At 47.3% G+C, this 15826-nt stretch overlaps 1 pseudogene; it reads right to left on the bottom strand.

The window, feature by feature from the left end:
- Window positions 1-1971: 1971 nt before the first annotated feature.
- On the bottom strand, window positions 1972-8718 carry LOC144590094 (zinc-binding protein A33-like; annotated as a pseudogene).
- Between the last annotated feature and the right edge of the window lie 7108 nt (window positions 8719-15826).

The raw sequence follows: 15826 nt of genomic DNA, 5'->3' as shown, positions 1-15826 counted from the left end.
TCCCATTCCCATGTTGATCTTGCAGTCCCGGATCCCATCCATTGTCAGAGACAAGCCACGCGCAAACTGGAGAAATATCAACTCATATACGGCTTGGGTAGCGTACAACCCAATTGGATGAACATTGAATTCTTCAGATTTAGGCAGCTACAACCCTCCCTCTGACTTTTTCGCTTCCCCACCCCTCTTTTCCGCCCCCTCCCGTGTGTCCTACCTGTACCGCCCCCCTCCCGTATGTCCCACCTGGACGCGCACCTGTTTCATTCCCCTCACAGGTGCATCCTTCCACTAACTTCACAATTCGCAACTCATCAATCCCTTTCCATCACATCTCATGGCTTTTCATCTCTGTGTGATGGTTATGTTGAACCATCTTCCTACCAAACTCCACTGCATCAACCTGTTATCTGCCAGGCTTTGTCTACTCGCGCCTCTCTTCCAGCTTTCTCTACCCTTCTCCCACTTTACAATGTCTGGAGAAGGGCCCGACCTGAAACCACACCCATCCATGTTCTACAGAAATGCCGCCTGGCCCGTTGAGTAACTGAATTTGGGTTTTTTCTCCAGTTGCAACGAATCCAACCGTCGGTGATTTTATTATATATGTCACTTATTTTGCGAGGGGAGAAGAGGGAGTGACCGGAGTGTGACTCGTCCTTCATTGTGCTGGCGGCCTTGCCGAGGCAGCTTGGCGTAGAAGGAATCGATGGAAGGGAGGTTGGTTTGTGTGATGGTCGAATGTCCATCGGTAATCGGCTCCGGCAATGTCTTGCGGTTTTGGATGGTGCTGTGCCAAAAAGAGTCTATGGTGCACGCCGATCAAAGCCTTCTCCCGCTACCTTGTCGGGACTCTCCCAGCTCGCTGCTGGCCGGGACACTTGGCCATAGCTTCCACGTGGCTGCCCAGGACAAAATGCCGGCGATATTTATTCTTAGGAATCTGTACTTCCTCGTCATCAATGTATACCATGGTGTGTGTACTGTTTCGGTACCTGACGTCGATCACAATCTTTTTTATCTCACTGACATTGAGGGAGAGCTTGTTGTCTTGGCACCAAGTTACAAGGTTCTCAGTCTCCTTTCTGTACTCCATCTCGTCATTGTTCGATGTCTTTCCCATTAGGTGGTGCCCTCTGCAAACTTATAGATTGAGTTGGATTGGTGTTTGGCTGCAGAGTCGCGAGTGTATAATGAGTATTGTGGGGGGGGGGAGGGGGGCTGAGGACGCATCCATGCGGGGCATCGGTGTAGAGTACTGAAGCAGAGGATGATGTGTCACCTATTCTCACTGATTGTGGTCTGTCGATCAGGAAGTCGAGGGTCCAGTTACAGAGGAGAGTGCTGACTTCAAGTCCAAATTCAACCAGAGGTTTTAGGTGAGAAAGGAATGATTTAACAGGTAGACACAAAATGCTGGAGTAACTCAGCGGGTCAGGCACCATCTCTGGAGAGAAGGAATGGGTGATGTTTTGGGTCGAGACCCTTGTTCAGACTGACTTATTATGACTCTTTGGGGGCAACCTCTTCACACAGTGGATACAGGGAACGAGCTGCCAGATGATATAGTTGAGGCAGACGTTATAACACCACTTAAAATACATTTAATCGGGTTCTTCGATAGGAAGAAGTTTAGAGACGTACAGATCAAAAGCGGGCAACTAGACGTAATGTAAATGGGGTATCTTGGTCGGAATGGACATGCTGGGCCGAGGGGCTGTATAACTCAATCGGACTCCAGATGGTCATAACATTGAGGTTATCATTATAAGCACGTGGAAGGCACATCTCATTCATACTTTTCCCTTCCCACCCTACTGTCTGCCAGAATGCAGAAAAAATGTTACCAATGTTGGGCGAGTCCAGAACCATGTGCCACAGTCTTAGAATAAAGGGGAGGCCATTTAAAACTGAGGTGCTAAAATGAACGGATCGACAGCTCCAATTTCACTGTTTATTTCACTCTTTGCACATTTACATTCCTCCTGGTTTTATTTGCGCGCTCACTGAGATTTTACGACGCGGAATTTGGGGATTAAATGGGACCTGTTCAGCGCCGACCTGTTGTCTACCTGTTGTCTGCCCCACAGCCCCTGATCCCCGATCCTGAGTCCGGTCCCAGGACCCGATCCTTTTACACACCCGGAGCCGAACCGCATCAGGTTCTCAGCCACTGGTTCTCAGCCGAAGTCCAGAAGAAAGGATAAAGTTTCTCCGTGAATTTATTCCCAGTGAAGGTGTGGAGATGGGATTTGGTGTCCGCGTCATAAAATGAAACTGTCCCGGACTCGTAACTGAGATAAACTCCCACCCTCCCGGGGATGGGACGGGCGGGGATACGGGATCGATAGGAGGCGAATGGATCAAATTTGTCACCCCGTCGCCTGATGATCCAGACTCCAGCCTCTGGGGTCAGTGCCACCACTCTCTTCCTCTCCACAGACTCCGCGGCGACTCCCAGACTCCAGCACCGAATCTCCGCCACCTCCACCTCCCAGTAATGTCTCCCTGATGTGAATCCCTCCGATCCCAGCACACACCGACTAACTGTAAACCTCTTCCCGGTGTCAGGGAGATTCATCAGGGTCCCGGTCCATCTCACCCTCTTCCGATCCTCAGACACCTCGAGATGAGGATGCGCCGTTTCCACATCCAGGGTGATGGAGACTGTGGGGGAGGAGGGAAGGGGGGGGGGAGAGAGAGAGAGAAGCAGAGAATCAGAGAGTTCCCGCGGGAGAAGCCATTCGACCTCAGTCACGGGCGGACGACCAGCTGAAACATTGCCCGGGGTTTCATCCCCCAACAAATATCGGATGGACACCAGACATCATTACCTGAGTTTATAATGCGGTCTGGGGACAGGGATTTGTGCGGAATCAGGAGGGAGGGGGTTGTGGGGGGGGGGGGGGGGGAATTGCGGACGCTGAGGAAGATTGCAAGATTGCGGCGGGAATAGATAAATGAAACGTGCTGTTCATATATGAAGGCAGGTCGGAGGAAGAAGAAATTGAGGTGTAATTTGAAATTGTTAAAGGGAAGGTAGAGATGTGGGATGGAGTCAATAGACAATAGACAATAGGTGCAGGAGTAGGCCATGCGGCCCTTCAAGCCAGAACCGCCATTCAATGTGATCATGGCTGATCATTCTCAATCAGTACCCCGTTCCTGCCTTCTCCCCGTACCCCCTGACTCCGCTATCCGTAAGAGCTCTATCTAGCTCTCTTGAATGCATCCAGAGAATTGGCCTCCACTGCCTTCTGAGGCAGAGAATTCCACAGATTCACAACTCTCTGACTGAAAAAGTTTTTCCTCATCTCAGTTCTAAATGGCCTACCCCTTATTCCTAAACAGTGGCCCCTTGTTCTGGACTCCCCCAACATTGGGAACATGTTTCCTGCTGACGCAGGTCCCGGGACCCGATCCTTTTACACAGTTATCATGATCATAGTGAATAGTTGCAGACGTTAGGGGCCAGATGACCTGCCCCTCTTTTCTTGATTGGAGGGCGAGAGAGAGGGAAGGGTGGTTTGGACCATGGAAGGAAGGAGAGGTTGAATGATCGGATGTTAGACAGAATGGGTGAAGACTTGGGGTTGTAGGGTCACTGAAAGAGAGGGGATTCATGGGTGTGTGCAATCAAGAACACACTGATCTCATTGTGAACGAATAGGTGAATTTCACTGAGGAAGTTGACAATGTTCTGCTTGTAAGGCTGATCCAGAAAGTGAAAGTAGGTGGGATCCAAGTGGAGCAGTTTGTGGATAGAGAGGTATGTTATCAAAGTCTGCAGCAGGATATTAAATCAGGTAGTATATCAAAACCTCATTCTCATGCAAGGATATCAAAACAAGAGAACGCGGGTTTATGGTGAGAGGAAAGAGTTTTAAAATTGGTCTAAGTGGTACTTTTTCTTCACACATAGAGTGGTTGGTATCTGGAACACGCTGCAGAGGTGGTGCTGGAGTCAGATATAATCACTATATTTAAGCGGCTTTTAAATAGGTGAGGTTTAGGAGAATACTGATGTAATGTGGGCAAATGGATTAGTGTAGCTGGAGAAAATGACTGGTAGACAAACTTCTGGAGTAACTCAGCGGGACAGGTAGCATCTCTGGAGAGAAGGAATGGGTGACATTTCGAGTCGAGACCCTTCTTCAGACTGATTGTCCACAGCCACCGGAACAGGGAATTGCAAAGGTCCCCCAGTCTTTGCGTGAGGTAATGTCTCCTTATCGCTATCCTGAAAGGTCCAGCCCAGATTTTGAGTGGGAGACCGCTGGCCTACCAGGGGAAACATCCTCCTTGCATCCAGCCCACTGAACTTTGTGTTTCACCAAGGTCTCCTTTAAAACACCTGAACTCTCGAGTGCACAGGCCAAGGCTACTCAATCTCATCCTGCACAGGGACAAGTATTGTCAGTCTTTGCTGCATTCCCTGTGTGTAAAAAATATAATTCTGCAGGTATGAAAAAAGCTTAAGAACACATGAAAATAGCAGGAGGAGTAGGCCCTGCTCCCCAGGCCTGCTCCACCATTCAATTTGATCATGACTGATCTAAGCTGGCACCAATTCCTGCTCGATGTGAGTTCTCCATAAGCCTCAATTTCTAGATCTTTCAAATATCCATCTGCGTTCACTTTGCCTATTGCCAATAACCTGACCTGCATGACCTCCTAGGGTAGAAGATTTCAGATTTTCACTGCTGCTTATGTTATATCTTCATGGCTTGGGTGTGAATATTAGAGGTATGATTAGTAAGATTGGGAGCAGCAACTCCTATGGTAGGCTGATCTAGAAATCCATGGTAGTCAGCCAATGGATACAAAGCAAAAGCTTTTCACCGTACCTTGGTATACATGACAATAAACTAAACTGAAACCGATATGTGGCCTGACGGTAGAAAACAGGGCGGAGGTAGAGAGTTGTTTTTCAGACTGGAGGCCTGTGACAAGTGGTGCACACCAATGCACAATGCTAGCTGCACTGTTGGTAGCTGTTTATATAAATGATGTGGATGTGTTTGTAGGTGGTACGGTTAACAAGTTTGTGAGTGACACTAACATTGGTGACATTGTGGAGAGTGGAGAAGGTTGTCTAAGATTAAACAGATCTTAATGAACTGGGCCAAAGGGCTGTGGAATGGAATATGGAATTTTCTAAACTTCAAGGGTGACGGTTTAAGTCGAGAAGGGAAAGTCAACAAGGGCATTGAACGGCCAAGTTTTCAGACAGCGGGTGGTAGAGTGATAGTTGCCAATGGAGATTTTGGAGATGGGTACAATTTCTATCGGCAATGTTTGCATCTGTGTTACTTAAATGCGTTATAAATAAGAAGAAGGAAAATCTGGACAGGTTTTACCTCGTTTAATGGCAGATGTTTCTCTCCACAACGTGTTCATCAAAAAGTGGTGATCGATTTTGTCAATCGTTAAGGCATCGTCTGTCACTGAGAGTGTTTTCATTTCCTCACTATCCCTGCAAAGATTTAACATCTGGTTGTAAATTGAGCCACAACTGTTTTTTGAGCTGTTCTACACAAGCATGCAGTGATTCTCTCATGAGAATGTCCTACCTCCTCTTCCCACCAGCTTGCTCCTGCAAGAAATCAAACACAAATCTGAGTAGACTGATATGGGACATTCACAATTCGACATAGGAGTTTCACACAAATTACAACAAGCCCCATAACCTTTCCATTTCCCAACTCTTTTTGTTGTTGTGACACAGACAGAAGTGGATATTACCATAGAGATTCTACAAAAGAATAACTAGGGAGAGAATACGTCCCTTGAAGAGCACAGGGATAACGTAGGGTGGAATAGGTCCCCTTAAGTGCTGGTGACTTTAAGGAATGTTAATGTGGATAAACATGAGGAATGATTAAGTGTTTCTGATGGCATGATCATCACGATGTCTTCAACGGGCCGGTTTAATGCCACAAAATTCTTTCCCACTAAAGTGGAACACACGGCAAACTTTCCTCATGAACTTGTGATTTGCGGAGATTTTCCTTATTTTAGGGGAAATATTAAGCAATCACTAACTCAGTGCCAAGATCACAGCAATATTTTACTCAAGGAGACTGCAGGCAGCGCTGAGGTCCAGCACAGATTATGGGGAGGATATTAAGTTTGGGAATATCAGCAGCACAGTGCTGAAGCAGATGGGGCATTTACCGAGTTCTGAATTACTGGTAAACGTGGCATTTACTTCAGAAATATCCCCATCATTTTGTAACTGTGCATTTTCACTTCACCAATCTGTAGTGTAACCCCTGAACTCACCCTCAGAATTGCCACACTGTCTTTTTGATCAATCTGCTCCTGTAGCTTTAAGAGTTCCTTCTGAATGGAATTTACATTCTCTTGAAGCTCTTCAAGATTTTTCTCCATTGTACTTAGAATCCTCTTCTCTTCCTCCCAGATATCTGCCAGTATGCTCTGCTTTTTCTCAGTGAGAATCTGGTCCAGTTCAGCAAACTGGGATGTGATCTGTGACTGAAGATTGTGTGACTGTTTCTGTGAAATGAAAGGTGAAGATCAATATTTCTCTGCATTGTGTTTCCTCGCGGTATAGAAAGTATCATTTGGCCAATCAATATCCAGCTGCAGAGTGCAGGAATTGGCCATTCCGTGAACCATATCCATACTGGCCACTGTACGTATCCTCACAAATCCCAGTTACTTACATTTAATCGATAGCTTTGATTAGGTTGGAAATTCAAGAGTTTGACCATTAACCTATGATGAATGTTTGGCTGCACTGGAGTTTAGAAGACTCGCTGGATTTTAGAAGAATGAGGGGGACTTCATTGAAACATACAGAATAGTGAAGGTCTTCGATAAAGTGGATGTGGAGAGGATCTACTGCGAAAGTCTCGGACTAGAGGTCATAGCCTCAGAATTATAATAGTTCTATTAGGAATGAGATGAGGAGAAATTTCTTTAGTCAGAGGGTGGTGAATCTGTGGAATTCTTTGCCTCAGAAGGCTGTAGAAGCCAAGTTAGTGGATATTTTTAAGACAGAGATAGATATATTTTTGATTAGTAAAGGTATCAGAGGTTATGGGGAGAAGACAGGAGAATGGGGATAGGAGAGATAGATCAGCCATGATTGAATGGCGGAGTAGACTTGATGGGCCGAATAGCCTAATTCTACTCTTATGATCTTATGATCTTGTCTAAATGCTTCTGAAACGTCATGAGAGTAATCCCATAATCCCACCAATCCCACTCCTCAAATCCAATTCCCTATTGGCTATTCGCTTTCTACTCCCCATTAATTCCCATTCATTCGCCCACCACCCACGTTCACAAGGATACTTTACATCCGTCGATTGACCATCGAACCGGCGTGTCTTTGGGATGTAGAAGTAACCTGACGTGGTCACTGGGAGAACTGGGAAAAGATTGATAAGGCTAGGCTTGTATTCACTGGAGTTTAGAAGGATGAGAGGGGATCTGATAGAGACATATAAAATTATAAAAGGACTGGACAAGCTAGATGCAGGAAAAATGTTCCCAATTTTGGGCACGTCCAGAACCAAGGGCCACAGTCTTAGAATTAAGAGGAGGCCATTTAAAACTGAGGTGAGAAGGAACTTTATCACCCAGTGAGTTGTGAATTTGTGGAATTCTCTGCCACAGAGGGCAGTGGAGGCTAAATCACTGGATGGATTTAAGAGAGAGTTAGATAGAGCTCTCAGGGGGTAGTGGAATCATGAGATATGGGGAGAAGGTGGGCACGGGTTATTGATTGTAGACGATCAGCCATGATCACAATGAATGTGGTGCCTGCTCACCTCAGTTTTAAATTGGCTCCCCTTTATTCTAAGACTGTGGCCCTTGGTTCTGGGAACATTTTTCCTGCATCTAGCTTGTCCAGTGCTTTTATAGTTTTATATGTCTCTATTAGATCCCCTCCCATCCTTCTAAACTCCAGTGTTTCTATGTTTCTCACGCGCGAACCACACGGACAGCACCCGAGGTCAGGATCGAACCCGCTCACCAGATTCAGCAGCATTACTTGTGTCACTGCGCTGCCCTTTAATTACACGCATTCACAGGGATCAAATCTACACAAGATCAGGAAATCGAAACTGAAAATCGAAACTGGAAAGCCTCACCAGAACTTCAGAAATCTTCTCTTTCTGTTGCTGCTCCATTTGCTGGATCTCTGATTTCTTTTTTGCAAGAGATTCGAAGGAAGATTTCACTTGATCCTAGGATTGTGTTTGATAATTAGATAATTAAATTGTTGGACAATAAAGAAGTAATTAAACAAAGATGTGATCAAAATCGATTTGCTTTTACCTTGTAGAATTCAGCAGCTTCTGCTATCAGCGCGAAGCTGTGAGATTTGTGTTTCCGCCCAGCTGCACAAATCACACAGATCAGCGTCTTATCAGCTTCACAAAACAGCTTTAGTTCTTCCTGATGTTCTTCACAGTGGAATGTAACCCTGTTCTCCTGATTCTGGCGCAGTGTCCAAAATTTCTCTGACAGTCTCGCCAAGGCCCGACTTATCCCGAGGGTGCGGTTCACAAACTCCTCTCCACATTCCGGGCAGCAGTTTCTCCCCTCCGTGTCCCAACTCTGTGTGATACAGAAGCGGCAGAAGTTATGCCCACACTCCAGTGACACCGGATCGGTGAAGAAATCCAGGCAGATGGGACAAACGACCTCCTCGGTTAAACTGTCGACCTGGTCTTTCGTAGCCATGTTTAACTCCAGGCACTTCCTAGTTCAATATGCAAACTACTGATCCCCTGTAGTACCGCGAGTGTCCTCTGCGCACTTTGCCTTCTCGGGGAATGAAAATGATTTGCTGCTAGTCATAGAGTCCTACAGCACAGAAAGAGGCCCTTCGGCCCATCGTGCCGCCCGTTACCAAACACAGTCCCATTTTCCCGCATTTGGACCGTAGCCCTGAATGTTGTAGCATTTCAAGTGCCCATCCAAATGCCTCTTAAACGTTGTGAGTGTTCCCGCCTCCACCACCACCCCAGGCAGTGAGTTCCAGACTCCAACCACCCTCTGGGTGAAAAAGTTCTTTCTCACATCCCCCCGAAACCCCCCTCCCCTTACCCTGTATCTATGTCCCCTCGTCGTTGAACCTGAAGATGTAGAAACGAGGAACTGCAGATGTAGAGAGGGCCACATCGAGAGATCCGAGTGCCATTGACGAGGATAGAGGAAGCGCAGTTGAATCTGTGGCTCACCTGAAAGGTCTGTTTGTGTTCCCGAATGGTGGTGAGGGCTGAGGTTTAGTGACAGGAGTGGCACCCCCCATGGTGGGTTGTAAGGGAAAGCGCCTGGGGATGGGCTGGTAGGGTGAAAATGAGGAACATGAGGACCAGGGATGTCTACCCTTTTTCTGGCTGGAGGTGCGGGCGTTGAGATCTAATGTGCAGGAAGTAGTGGAGATGCTGGCGAGGCACCACCAAATGCAGTGGAGTTGACGACCTTTTTCCTGAAGAAAGAGAACGCCTCCGTTGTCCTGGGGTAGAAGCCCTGATCTTGAGCCCTGAATTGAAGATAGGGGAACCGAGTGATGGGGATGGCATCCACACAAGAGGCGGTGCTTGAGGAGGCACATGCTGAGTAGCTGTTGGATTCAGTGGATTTGTGGTCAATGTCCAGTGGTCACCTCGAGGTATGAAAAGGTGCACAACAGTCGGAGCCGGCACTGATGACTAAGGAAAATTGGAGCTCACAACGGTCCGTTGTTGACTGTGGAAGAGGTGATAACTTAAGGATACGGACAGTGAAACTTGCAGGACGCCTCGGGTGGGAGGTGCCTGATTTACTTGAAATGAGTTATCAATATTCATATCGCTGGGTTGTAAGGTGCCCAAACGAAATGTGAGGTGTTGTTCCTCAAATCTGGTGTGGCCTCCCTCTAACAGTTGGGGAATCCCAGGATAGAAAGATCAGTATGAGAATGGGAAGGGGAGTTAAAATGTTTGGAGATTGTGTTGGTCAAGGCGGCCTGAACGCAGGTATCCAGTGGAACGATCGCCCAGTCTGCGCCTGGTCTCGACGATATATCGGAGTCCAGGAGATGTAAAACATGTTCATATACGTCCTCCGCCGACTACATCCAGGGTCCCCGCCAGTCCTTTCAGGTGAGGCAGAGGTTCATTTCCACCTTCTCCAACCTCATCTACTGTATCCGTTATTCTCGGTATGGACTCCTATGTATCGTCAGAATTGAACATTGTCCTCTGGCCCCGTGAAGCAGCGGATCAACCCGCTGCTCGACAGTACCTCAGTAATATTAACCCTTCCCTGTCTAGATATTCTATACTCTCAGACCTTCTGAATGCCGCCAACGTTTTCTGTTGGGTTTTTTTTGTTGGCAGTTTATGGTCAGACTCACATTTCATTCGCCCATCGAACTGGGGAAAAAACCCGCAGATGCTGAAAATCCGAAATAAAGTCCTAAGATCCAATAAATACTCAGCAAGTCGCTTAGTGCCTATGGAGATAGAAACAGAGTTATTGATTCTGGTTGAACAACATTAACTGTTAGTGTTGGATCTGAAATATAAGGTCTGTTGACCTTGCAGATGCTGCCTGACCTGCTGAGCATTTTCTTTTGTCAATTTCTGCTTTTCTTCCAAATTTTAAAGCATCAACATTTTCAGCCATGCGTTTGGTTTGGGCCGCAGGTGTGGTAACAGGTTACAAATGGCACTTATTAAATCAGATTCCCGCTGTTTATGCAATTGTCAAAGTTATTTCTCAAAGTTACAGCTGGTCCGTGGTCGCAGCACATGGCTTCGCTGCCATCTAGTGGCAAAACCAAGACGTGCAAACAGTCCTGTTCCGCAGAAACCGTCCCTTCTGCAACTCCCTGGTTAACTCTTCCATACCCACCCAAAGCACCCCCTCCCCTGGTACCTTCCCCTGCAACCACAGAAGATGCAACACCTGTCCCTATACCTCCTCCCTCGACTCTGTCCAAGGATCTCGACAGCCTTTTCAGGTGAGGCAGAGGTTCACTTGCACCTCCTCCAACATCATCTACTGTATCCATTGTTCAAGAGTGTGGACTTATACATCGGCGACACCAAACGCAGACTGGGCGATCGTTTCCCGGAACACCTTCGCTCAGCCCACCTGAACCAACCTGATCTCCCGGTTGCCGAACACTTTAATTCTCCTTCCCATTCCTGCACACAGCTTTCTGTCCCAGGTCTCCTCCATTCTCAGAGTGAGGCTAAACGCAAATTGGGGGAACAGCATCGCATCTTTCGCTCGGGCAGCTTCCAGCGCAGTGGTAAGAATTTAATTTCCCTCACTTTAAGTCAGCCCGGCATTTCCTCTCTCCCTATCTCTCCACCACCCACGTCGCACTAGCTTCTTGTTTTCACCCTACAAACAACTAATAATGGCCTGGTTCCTTTATCATCGTTATTTTTTTTGCATATCTTTCATTCATGGTTCATTACCTCTCCATATCACCATCTATATCTCTCGTTTCCATATCCCTAACCAGTCTGAAGAAGGGTCTCGACCTGAAACGTCACCCATTCTTTCTCTCCAGAGATGCTGCTTGTCCCACTGAGTTACTCCAGTTTTACGTGTCTATCCCCGATTAACAGAACATGGTTTAGTGTGGAGATACAGCATGGAAACATGCTTTTCAACGCACCGAGTCGACGCCGACCACCGAACAACATTTCACACTAGTTCCATGTTATCCAACTTTCCCATCCACTGTCTATGCACCAGGGCCTACTTCACAGAGGCCAACTAACCTACAAACCCGTACATCTTTGTGATGTGGGAGGAAACGGAAGGAACTGGAGGAAACAGGAGATTATCTTGGCATTGTACTGTTCCACGTTCTATGTGGGGCGAATAGCCTATTCAAGGCCCTGTTCTAGTTCTACATGGCCACCAACAAGACCGACAGTCCCAGTGTACCTCCCACTACCAACATTCAGCTTTATTTTTCTCCCTTTCCGATTTCATTTCTCCCTCCTATTTACAACTCCCGAGACAGACCTTTACCGCCCTCTTTCGAAACGGCATCAATACCAATTCATTCACTCCGATATAGCGAAGCTGTTTCTCTTGGAATTCCTTCTACAGGCCAAAGAAGGGTCCTGACCCCGAGGCGTGGTCTGTCCATTTCCTTCCACAAATGCTGCCTGGCCCACTGATTTCCTCCGGCACTTCAAAAAAAATTTATTCAACCCTTTTCACAGATTCCTTGTATCTACCATTTCCATTATTTAATTTGCATTCTCTCACATCTGGCAATTTCCGATTTAATTCCGCCCACCCATCTACATCTGCCCCAAACTAGCCTTTGCGTGCTGTTGAAGTCCGCACCAATATCGTTTGTGTCACAACGCCGCGTTGTGACTCGGGGGGAGTTAAGGACCCGGGGGAACCTGGAGCCTTCGGGAAGGGCGTTTGTTTCAATCTTTATATTTTCATAAAAGTATTTCTGTTCCGTTGACCGACAAAGATAACGCGTTAAAATGAACGGATCGACAGGGGGTGATTTCAGTTACTGTTTATTTCACTCTTCCACATTTACACTCCCCTGGTTCTATCTCCATGGAATTTGTGATTCAGCGTCGACCTGTTGTCCAGAGGGTTTCTGCCCCAGAGCCATCCTGTCGCCGGTTCCGAGACCCGACTCTTTTACACACCCGGACCGGAATTGGAGCAGATTCTCAGCCACCGGCATAAATGCCGAGGCCCAAAGAAAGGATACCGTTTTTCCGTGAATTTATTCCCAGTGAAGGCGTGGAGATGGGACGATGTCCGCGTCGTAAAATGAAACGGTCCCAGTCTCGTAACAGAGATACACTCGCACCCTCCTGGGGATGGGTCGAGCGGGGAGATGGGATGGAGGGGAGGTGACTGTATGAAACTCATCATCCCGCCGCCAGATGCTCCAGACTCCAGTCTTCGGGGTCAGGTCGAACAGTCTCTTCCCCTCCACAGACCCTGCGGCGACTCCCAGTCCCCAGCACCGAGGATCTGCAACCTCCACATCCCTGTAGTGTCTCCCTGATGTGAAGCCCTCCGATCCCAGCACACATGCCTGTTCTGTAAAGCTCTTCCCGCTTTCAGGGAGACTACTCCGGGTCTCGGTCCATCTCACCCCTTTCCGATCCTCAGACACCCCGAGCTCCGGATGCGCCGTTTCCACATCCAGGGTGACGGAGACTCGGGGGACAAGCAGAGAATCAGACAGCCTCTCGGGGTCGGAGGGAGAAATGGACAGCGCGGTCACGGGACAGAGGGAGAGGCCGCTCGGCTTCTGAGCAGGGGGGGGGGGGGGGGGCGTACAACTGAAACCTTGCCTGCGGATTCACCCGGATACACAACGTCTGATGGAAAATATATATCTTTCATGTAGTTCTTGTTCATCGAGTTCACTGAGCCCTTTGAGAACTTTGTGTTTCACTGCGATCTCTAATACACATGAACTCTCGAGTACGGAACCCTAACCTACTCAATCTCACCCCATGCAGCAAATTTATTGTCCCAGGAACACGCGTTGTCAATCCTTGCTACATTCCTTCTGTGCCAAGTCAATCCTTTTATCGGTGCGGAGAAACATGAGTATACAAGAAAACTGGAGCAAGAATAAGCCTTTATAGCATTCGATTTGAACATGACTGCTATAAACGGACACAAATTCATCTTTTGCCTGAGTTCCCCATGATCTTAATTTCGATCTGTCAAATATTTATATGTAGTCAAGTTGCATATATCCAATAACACAGCCTTTTACCACTACCTAGGGCAGAGCATTCCAAGTATTCACTGCTCTCTGAGATGCAGCTTCTACACACCGCATGGCAGGCCGCTCTGGAAGGTTAGATCTCATGGAATCCAAGGTGAACAAGCCGATGGAATACAACAAAATGCTTGAAGGTCGCAAACAGAGGATGTTGGTAGAGGGTTATTTTTCAGACTGGAGGCTGAGTCCACTGTTGTTATTTATATAAGCGATTGGGTATGTAGGTTGCATAGGTAGTTTGCAGATGAAACTAAAATTGGTGACTTCGTCATCTGAGAGTAAATGGGATCCTAATGAACTGCGCTCATGGGTTTCGGAATGGCAAGTGGAATTTATTCACACAAAGGTGAGGTGATGCACTTTGCTGACACAAATCAAGGCAGGGCATACACATTAAATTCTACGCTTTATCGAAGAGCTTTCTCGGAGTGCAGATACACAGCGTGTGACAGTTGCCACGTTGATAGGCATGATAGTGAAGAAAGTGTGTGTATCGCGCTTGCTTTCATACGTCAGGATATTAAATGCAGCGTTTGACAAAAGGGTGTCATTAAACTGGAGAGGCTGCAAGAAGATTTACACCATTCTATCGGGTCTGGAGGGGTTGTTTATCAGGGGGAACCAGTCTGTGAGGACTGAAGGTACTCCTCACGTGGACCAGTGTGTCATGGAAGGGGTGAGCTGTATTGTCCCAGGATTGTCCGCAGTTTGAGGATTATCCTCCCCTACAAGACCACCTTCCATGAATCCATAACAGCCCCAAGGATGGAACCAGCCTTCCTGATGTGTTTGTTGATCCAATTGGCGTCCGCAGCCTTCGCCCTGCCACCCGAGCACACGGCAGCGAAGAAGATGGCACTGGCTACCACCGGATTGGTAGAACATCTGCAGCATCTTAATGCAGACGTTGAAGGAGCGGAGCCTTCTCAAAAAAATACAGCCCGCTCTGTCCCTTGTTGTACAGGGGCTCAGCGTTCCTGGACCAGCTCAGTTTACTGTCCAGGTACACCCCCATGGTATTTGTACTCCCTGGCAAACTGTACATCCACACCATTGATGGAGACAGGGGACAGAGGTGTTCCTCTCCTCCTAAAGTCCACCACCGACTCCTTAGTCTTGTCGGTGTTGAGCTGCAAGTGATTCAGCCCACACTACTCAACAAAGTAGTTGACTACACCGACGTCGTGAACAAAGACATTGACTACTGTGTAGCGTTAGTCTACACAGTTGGAGCCTAACATGTGTTTTATACAGAGGGCAGCTATCACCGCTGCCCAGCAAACCCACGAAATATGTGCACATTTTAAGTCCAGATCTTCAAACGCTCTTCTCCTCAGATGGACTGAAGGCGCTGGTGAATATCACCATCAATGTCTGCCTTCGCCTTCGCCTGGGAAGAGGAGCGCCGACTAGAGGTCCTGAGGGTCACTATCATCACGGCCATTTTTAAGAAAGGAAACAAGTCCAACTGCGGAAGATACAAACTACTGTCTGGCACAGGGCAAGACACCCATGGACCCCCACCAACAGCTACCTCTCGGTCGCTGAAGAGCTGCTAGTAACTGACAGATAATTTTGAAGCGAAGCCACCACTGGGAATTTAGGAATTACAGTCGCCAATATGTAGAACATACAAATACAGAGTTCAAAACCAAGCTGCACAGTCCAAGCAATTTGGGGTTTATTTTATTTATAATATTAAAAGGAATATAATTCAAATAGATGCAATCTTTCTATTAGGTTCGTGTGCATGTTACTAGCTGTGCAAATTTTCCAAATCACTGAAGTGACTTTAAATGTATCTCTGACATTCATCTATGCATTGAACAGTTAATAATACTCTAAGTGCAACGTCCAATACATTTATATTGTTATAACTCTGATCGTGTGCCTCTGTTGCTTGCCCCCTTTTCCACCAGGTCAAACCTACATTGCCGCCTTTTGCCAGAAAGCTAAACTTGCATCTTGATCACTCCTCGTCAGTTTGCCTCCTTAAACTGACGGGACGCGCCACTTCTCTTCCTGATCCTAACGTTAGCAAATAATCCTTGTTCC

Source organism: Rhinoraja longicauda, unplaced genomic scaffold, assembly GCF_053455715.1.
Source record: "Rhinoraja longicauda isolate Sanriku21f unplaced genomic scaffold, sRhiLon1.1 Scf000128, whole genome shotgun sequence".
Lineage (NCBI taxonomy): Eukaryota > Metazoa > Chordata > Chondrichthyes > Rajiformes > Arhynchobatidae > Rhinoraja > Rhinoraja longicauda.
This window is presented reverse-complemented; position numbering and strand designations above follow the sequence as displayed.